General features: G+C 40.2%; 2 non-coding genes across 2 annotated transcripts; one reads left to right on the forward strand and one right to left on the reverse strand.

Moving 5' to 3' along the window:
- Positions 1-572: 572 nt before the first annotated feature.
- Trnal-caa (transfer RNA leucine (anticodon CAA)) lies at positions 573-647 on the reverse strand. Its single transcript has one exon. It is a non-coding gene; the product is annotated as a tRNA-Leu (tRNA).
- Positions 648-784: 137 nt separating this feature from the next.
- Positions 785-859, forward strand: Trnas-uga (transfer RNA serine (anticodon UGA)). Its single transcript has one exon. It is a non-coding gene; the product is annotated as a tRNA-Ser (tRNA).
- The last annotated feature ends 7,448 nt before the right edge of the window (positions 860-8,307 follow it).

Raw genomic sequence — 8,307 nt, forward strand, 5'->3', positions numbered from 1 at the left:
GAAAATTTGTGGTGGACATACCACATTAATTTCGTATGCAGAAAAGTCAGTAGAGCCATATATCTCCTCAGCCAGCTCGCGAAGATAGTTCTTAGCCAAGCACTGAAATTAGTATATTATGGAACACTTTACCCGTTTCTCAATTATGGAATTGGACTATGGGACTGTGCAGCTGATGTACATTTAAAAAGAATACTACTACTACAGAATAGAGCAATAAGACTTATACATAGGATGGGACATAGAGATTCATGTCGTGAAGTGTTTGTGCAGCATGAATATCGGACAGTATTTTCTCTGTACATCTTCAAAATAGTTGTATTTTTTATAAGTCAACCAACAGAAGCTATCAAGGGCAGTGATGTACATGATCACAACACTAGAACAAAGTGTAACTATTTCTGTGACAGACAACGTTAAAAATGACTGATAGAAGTCCATATATCAGTGGTTTGATTTGGTATAACAAGCTACCAAACTCTCTAAGAATGTACACAGGAAATCCAGAATGAGATTTTCACTCTGCAGCGGAGTGTGAGCTGATATGAAACTTCCTGGCAGATTAAAACTGTGTGCCCGACCGAGACTCGAACTCGGGACCTTTGCCTTTTGCGGGCAAGTGCTCTACCAACTGAGCTACCGAAGCACGACTCACGGCCGGTACCCACAGCTTTACTTCTGTCAGTTCGCAGGAGAGCTTCTGTAAAGTTTGGAAGGTAGGAGATGAGGTACTGGCATAAGTAAAGCTGTGGGTACCAAAGCTGTGGGTACCGGCCGTGAGTCATGCTTCGGTAGCTCAGTTGGTAGAGCACTTGCCCGTGAAAGGCAAAGGTCCCGAGTTCGAGTCTCGGTCGGGCACACAGTTTTAATCTGCCAGGAAGTTTCATATCAGCGCACACTCCGCTGCAGAGTGAAAATCTCATTCTGGAAACATCCCCCAGGCTGTGGCTAAGCCATGTCCCTGCAATATCCTTTCTTTCAGGAGTGCTAGTTCTGCATGGTTCGCAGGAGAGCTTCTGTAAAGTTTGGAAGGTAGGAGACGAGGTACTGGCAGAAGTAAAGCTGTGGGTACCGCCGTGAGTCATGCTTCGGTAGCTCAGTTGGGTGAGCACTTGCCCGCGAAAGGCAAAGGTCCCGAGTTCGAGTCTCGGTCGGGAACACATTTTTAATCTGCCAGGAAGTTTTACGCAGGGAATGTTTTTAAAACAAAATTAAAATCTTTTCTAATAGAAAAATGAATATATTCTTTCAATGAATTTTAAGATAGTGATTGTAACATGAGGCATTAGCTTATCAGTTATATTGTGATAAATGTAAAAAGATAGGCATAAGAAGCAACAGCTACAGAATATAGTGTATTTTATAAGTATAAAAATAACCATAGTATTAAGTCTGACGTTTGCAAAAGCCATCACTATCATGGCTCCACCCAAAGAAAATGTAAATAAATGTTTTTTGAGCTTACATCCTGGCTACAAAATTTCATCACAGTTATTTGTCTTCCAAGTGGGTGACTGTGGCATGTTGTTTTGGCTGCATGAATGCCAGATCTTTATCAAACAACCTAACATATCCTATGAGATGAACGGGATTATTTTCATGTGCGTGCGCCAACTCTCTCTCTCTCTCTCTCTCTCTCTCTCTCTCTCTCACACACACACACACACACACACACACACACACACACACATACATACACATGCAATGTTTGCTGTCAATTTTAGAACTTTTGATAGAAAAGAAAAATTTAGTGGAAGACTTAAAATAGTACTAAAAATAAATGTAACAGGCTGATCAGTGAACTAAAAAAGAATGATCCAGTCTCCAAATCACCGAAATGTCTCGCCTAAGCTTGGCATGGTGGCCATCCACAAGATAAAATTTTAAAAGTTTTACTGCATTTATCTCATTGTCAACTAAAATAGAGAGCAGGTTTTCACTTAAACTTTCTTCTGACCTCTTATCAACATATGTAGTGGACTGAGTTAAATTGTGACAAACTGTGATTTGTACACCAAAACATCACAGACTGAGTGACCTCCCATTGGAGTTTGAAGCAGTACAACGATGATCAATCCTATTTGGTGCCAGGCCAGAGAGACGTAATCCAACTGAAGTGATCGGCACGAGGTATGCCTGGTTGAGACTGCACAGGCTGTAGCTCCTCCTTGTTGGGATATTGTGATAGGAATCTGCTTTACTCTCTCAACCTTCCCTATCATCTTTAAACTTTCTTCTGTGTTAGTAATTTCTGATTTTCCTATGGATTTAAGTTTCTTAAAATATGCTAATAAAGCAGCAGTTGAAGAGAAAAATTAACACCCAAAATAAAATAAATGGCTTGACTTTATATTGACAGGCATGGGCATTTGTGTGGTGTGCCCCAGAAAGAAGAGACCCACAATCAAGTTAACCTCTTATGCTCCAACAAATGGCTAAGAGACTCTCTTAATACTGAAGACCAGTTAAGGGAAATGACTCAACAGCCTCTTGTGTCATGCTGTCAGCATATTCTATGGAACATTGTGATGTTTATCTAAGGTATCAAATGTGGTTAAGTTAAATACAGATTACACTTCTTAATGCTCATAAAATCAAAAAGTGCTTCTTAAGAAAATGAGGTGGAGATGTGTAAAGCTTTGAAGTTAGCTGAGCTCATCTATAAAATGCATGAATCTCAAAAAGCATTGTTGCTTGCAGGTAATTCCAACATGGTGTCTCTACTATTATTATCCATAAACTCTCTTCCATCAACTTTACTTCAATATATCACTTAATAACTTCACCATTCTTACGTTACCTCATCATTGCTACAAACTTCGTAAATTGTCTTAAACCTTTTTTGTGACAATAATAACAACAGCTCCTCCTAAATCAATAATTCTGGCATCATTGCTATTTCACCTGCTAACAGAAATGTACAAGGGTCACCCAATTGTATAACTTAATCAACTATGTGTCCTTTCATACTCTGAATCTGCCCTTAAGATGACAAAAATCTACAAGTTATTGATAAGGTGTTTTACAAACATTACCATAAGAGTTACTCTTCTTTAACTTTGATATGAAGAAAAAATGCAAAACATTTTACATTAGTCTATTTTGTTCCATTAAGAATGACACATTGAGTTCTACCTGCAAGAAAATCCTTTATCCAATCAGAAATCTGGTCTGATACTTGGTAAGCCCATATTTTGTTTATTAAACAACAGTGCCTATATTGAAAGGCTTCCAAAAGAGAACATGAGTTTGCTTGGATCTTGTGGAGAAATAGAGTGATTTGAGTTTCACAAGATCTCTTTTCGTGGAATCTATGTTGGTTTTTTTGAGGACATTTTCATCTTCCAAGGATGTCAATGCATAAGCCTAAACCGTGTTCCATAATTCCACAACAGACCGACATCAGTGATATAGGCTTATAATTATGTGCATCTCTCGAAAGGCCATTCATGATAATAGGAATAACCTCCACTTAATTTTGGATTATGGGACTGAATAGTGAAGTCATCACTCCCTTGGTCAAGAGATATTTCATCTGGAATTAATGATATGAGCCACAAATTTGACTGAATTATGAAAATATATAGGTGTGGTAAAATCTAGGCATTGAAAGGGAGATTGATGTCAGAGCAGAGAAATAATTTAAAGAGAAAAACTTATGTGAATTGAGCCAGTATGTATGTCAGAGAGCTGATAGGGATCTCCTAGGGCTCATTTGTGACAAGAGAAACCTTACCTGTTTCTGGGCCCTGCCAACCCCATAAAGCTGAAGACAGTTACAGAATAAAGAATACCTTCTAGTTAGGTAATAATAAAAGTGAGAAGGCTGAAAACACATTGAATTCCAATAGAGCAACAATAGTGTGGGAGAAATAAACAGTCAGTAGACAGGTGGGGCCAGGTGAGTGTTCCCAGGGACTCTGAATACGACAGAAGCTTTGCTACCCCCAATCCTTTATAATCAAAGTGTTAAACAGGGGAACAGCACTCACTATTTGTCAGAGTGCTGTCCCTAAAACAGAAAATAGGATACAACAGAAGAAAGGGCTAACTGCATCTAAAAGCAATTAAAAAAGAGTGCAAGAGAGATTGGCAATTTGGCTGGCTTATGAGGTAAGGTCAAGGATCCAACAAACCCAAGACTCAGAAGGAGACTCTCCAACCCCAACCACCCTGTCCTGATCCAAAAGTAGTAAAACATAATTATGGGTTACTCTGGTGTTACTGATGTAGAGGTGATGTAGGACAGTGGGTTTCTTTGAGCATAGACTAAAGTAGCATCATGCAGCAGTAGTCTCCTTGAGAGTGCAGAGTGTATTGGAGGTGCAGTGGCCCATGAGATATTGTTCATCTGAAGTGAGGGAGCATCAGGAGAGGAGAAACTGAAGATCCCACATACAAAAAGATAGAAATGTGTAGCAGATAGGGAATAATAGGAGACAAGGCGTATTGACATTTGTGTGGAGAGAGAAACTAAAGTTATTCCCAATGATGAAGTAGAACGGGATGCAGAGACACTAACAAATCTGTATAGTGAATTAAGAAATGAAGTACTGATTGGAGAAGAGATAACTTATGATAGTTTTGATGAATTTGGTATACATTACCTGATGAAGGTTGAAGTTGGTTGGTTGGTTTGTGGAGTTGAAGGGACTAGACTACAAAGGCCATTGGTCCCAATGGTGAAGTATTGGAAGCAAAAAGTGAACCTACTGTTTTCAGTGTTGAGGCTGATGAGACAGATAATTATGTACTGGGGCAGAGGGGCTGGAAATGACTTCAGGCAATTATAATGACAAGGATGTTCTAGATTGGTGGTTTCCAACTTTTCCTGCCTGTTGTCCCCTCCCCCCCCCCCCCCCCCCCCCCTCCATTTGCAATGCCAGAATATCTCTTCTGCCACTGGATGATGCAGACATAGGCTCAATGCACAGAAGATCTGGTCGATGCATGGGCAGATGGGTGATATGAGCTGCTTTTGGAGCCACTGCGCAATAGTGAAGAGCTCAACTCGAGGTTTTGGTGGGATGGATTCTTCAGTTACTTAAGCTGGTTTAATCTGCTGAAGTGAAACTGTCTGATGCTGGTCATTGATGAGGATGTCCATAGTATTAGCAGTATATGCTAAGACACGATGTGGGCCAAAGTAAGGTAGTGCCGGTTTGACTGTGTCGTCCTGTAACATAATAAACATGTATGAGTCCAGTAGCGGATACAAGATAACTGGGGGGGGGGGGGGGGGGGGGGGGGGGATGGGGGCAGGTATGTGGTCATGGAGGAGGCATATGGATGGCAACCATGTGTGATCAGACATGTTCAATAATTGACAAGAGTGGGGAGGTCAGACAGGTTGATGGTTACAACTTATTCAGTGAAGTCAGCTGGGAGAACTAATGTCTTGCCATACAGGACCTCGGCAAGTGATGCCTGGTGGTCTACCTTTTAAGCCATGCAAATTCCTAACAAGACCAAGGGAAGGGTATCGAACCACTCGCCACTTTGGCACATGAGGGCTACTTTCAGATTCCTGTGCCAACACTTGACAAGCCCATTGCTCTGGTGTGGTATGCTGTAGCCCAAAATTTATCCACACCACAGAGCATGCAGAGTTTGTTAAATAACATTGATTCAGACTGCCTACCCTGATCTGTAGTTGTGGATGTAGGGTCTCTGAATCTAGCTGTCCAGAAAGATAAGAATGCCCGTGCTACAGACTCCATTGTAATGTCTTCAAGAGGGATCACCTCCATCCATTGTTTAAGATGGTTGATGATGGACAAGAACTATCTGAAACCGTCAGACATAGGTAATATCCTAGGTGTGAGCATTGGAAATGACCTCTTGAGCCATCAAATTAGCGTAGGATGGGTTACATATGTCTGCTGAATTGCTGCATTGATTTGATACAGAGGCACGAACCCACACAGAGCAGTCCTTCATGTCTGGCCACACAAAGTGTTGTGTGATGAGCCACGTAGTAACCTTAGTGCCAGGGTGTGAAAGATAATGCAAAGCAACAAAAACCTGCTGCAAGCAGGGAAATAGGCTGAGTGACACCCATCGATGTATTGCACCATAATGGCCTGACCAAGCACAGCAGGTAGCAAGAATCTATCTGTAGGAAAGTGGAAGAGGCATGATGTAGATTCTGCAGTTCAATATCATTGTCATGTAAGCAGGCCAGTTCATCAAAATTAATAGGCGATGAAATAGTATTGAAACATGATAGATAATCAGCCAACACATTTTCTGAGCCCCAGATACCACAGATATCTGTTGTGTACTGACAGATGAGATCCATCTGCCAAAACCTGCATTGGGACTAGCATCTGTGAGGGAATGATGACCCACAAAAATTGTTACGTTCCTTTCTTTGATGTCTATGCAGAAATATTTGATGGCCTTGTACACAGTAAGGAATTCCCTGTTGAAAGCCAACCACTTACATCGAGCCATAGATAGTTTTTTGGAAAAAGACAAAGTGGCTGAGTTGTGAAATAGCTTGCATCAGCTGTAATGGAGATGCAAGCATTTGGCAAGGTTTGGGCAAGAGTGACAGCACATTCTAAAGCTGTTTTGAGATCATCAACAGCTTTCAGTATTTTTTTTTTTTTTTTTTAGACTGTTGTACACAGTGATTACCAGAAGTTTGTTTGCCAGCTAATATGTCTGTGAGGAGGAGCTTGAATAGTGCCACCATTGGCCAGCAACATCTGTAAAAACTGATGGTTCCCAAAGACCAGCACAATTAACCAGAGGGGGAGATCATGGCTATTTTTGGTATGTTACTCTGTTCCATAGGTATTTGTAAATATGCATTGTGACAGTTGAAAATACTGAAAGTGTGTTCCACTTAGTTGTTGGGCAAAGTCTTGAATATGTGGAACAAGATAATTGTATATTACAGTATGCATATTACGATGAATGATAGTCATTGCAGAGGCAGACTGTGTCATCCTTCTTGCGGTCTAAGACCAGTTACCGTCTGATAGTCAAACAATGCCTGCCCACAGAAGTTCATTCACTGCAGTCTTAGCAAGGCATAGTTTGTGTGGTGGGAGGTAGTGTACCATATTTACTCGAATCTAAGCCACACTTTTTTTCTGGTTTTTGTAATCCAAAAAACCAACTGCGGCATAGGATTGAGTGCAAAGTAAGCGGAAGTTCTGAAAAATGTTGGTAGGTGCCGCCACAACTAACTTCTGCCACCGAATATATGTAGCACTACACAGGCATGCTTTGCAGGCACAAAGACAAGCTTTTTTCTCTGCCCCGAGTTTCAAACACTGCATTTTCATACATTATCCGACAAAGTAAATGCAAATTCTGTATTGTTCATCTTCGAATGTAGCAGCATTTCAATGTACTATAAAAATCCGACTGGCAAGACTATTTGGAACATTTGTCAATATGGCCAACTCTACGTTCTGAATTTTTTCCTACCTATGAGAAGAGATGGATGCTAATAGGAACTTTTATGGATTGTGAATCACATGCAGTATTCTCTCCACCATAAGAATAATACAAATCTAAAAATTTTGCCATGTATTCTTTCGTGTTTGCTGCTGTCTGCCTAATAAACTATGAAACTAGTGTGAGACAACAGCAAATGCGGAAGAATATACATATCATGTCATGTTTATATTCGTATTATTCTTATGCCTAATAGTGATACAGTCAGAAATGAAGCACGGCAATTGATTAGATTTTTAAATCTAAGATGACTCTAATTTCTGTGCAGAGTGTAATGTACAAAGGAGGCATCTGCAAATATTTTCAAATGGAGAAAAATTTTAGCTAAACTCTCGTTCAGAACGTCTTCTATCATATACAGTCTATTATTTTGTTCTTGTTGATCATTAGCAAAGAAAGCAGCAGTGTAAGTAACAACAAATTGCAGTCTCTTGCCATTGTTTCACTAATGAGACAATTCCTCTCTTTTTTTTTTATTGTAAGCGGTGGTGGTGCGCACAAAAGCAAGCCATGCTACAAGTGGCGACAGGTCAAAAACACACATTATCAGAATGCGCCAAACAATGCATGACACAGTACAACAATGCATTTTCAGCTTAGAGTGACATAAACACTTATAACAAAGAGAACGGCACTTATCAGATCAAAGAAAAATAAGCAATCAATTCAAATCAGACAAAGCACGTGAAAAAGGAAGGGTCTCGTATAAATAGGGACGGAGTGCCTGACACATAACAATGGCTATCTGGTAACGCTTAACTGCTAAGCTTACAACTCAAACCAAACTACTGTAGCTGTATTGTCATTCATTTGACCTAAATTGTGTCTCATGTT

The sequence above is a fragment of the Schistocerca gregaria genome, chromosome 2, assembly GCF_023897955.1.
Source record: "Schistocerca gregaria isolate iqSchGreg1 chromosome 2, iqSchGreg1.2, whole genome shotgun sequence".
In the NCBI taxonomy this organism is placed as follows: domain Eukaryota; kingdom Metazoa; phylum Arthropoda; class Insecta; order Orthoptera; family Acrididae; genus Schistocerca; species Schistocerca gregaria.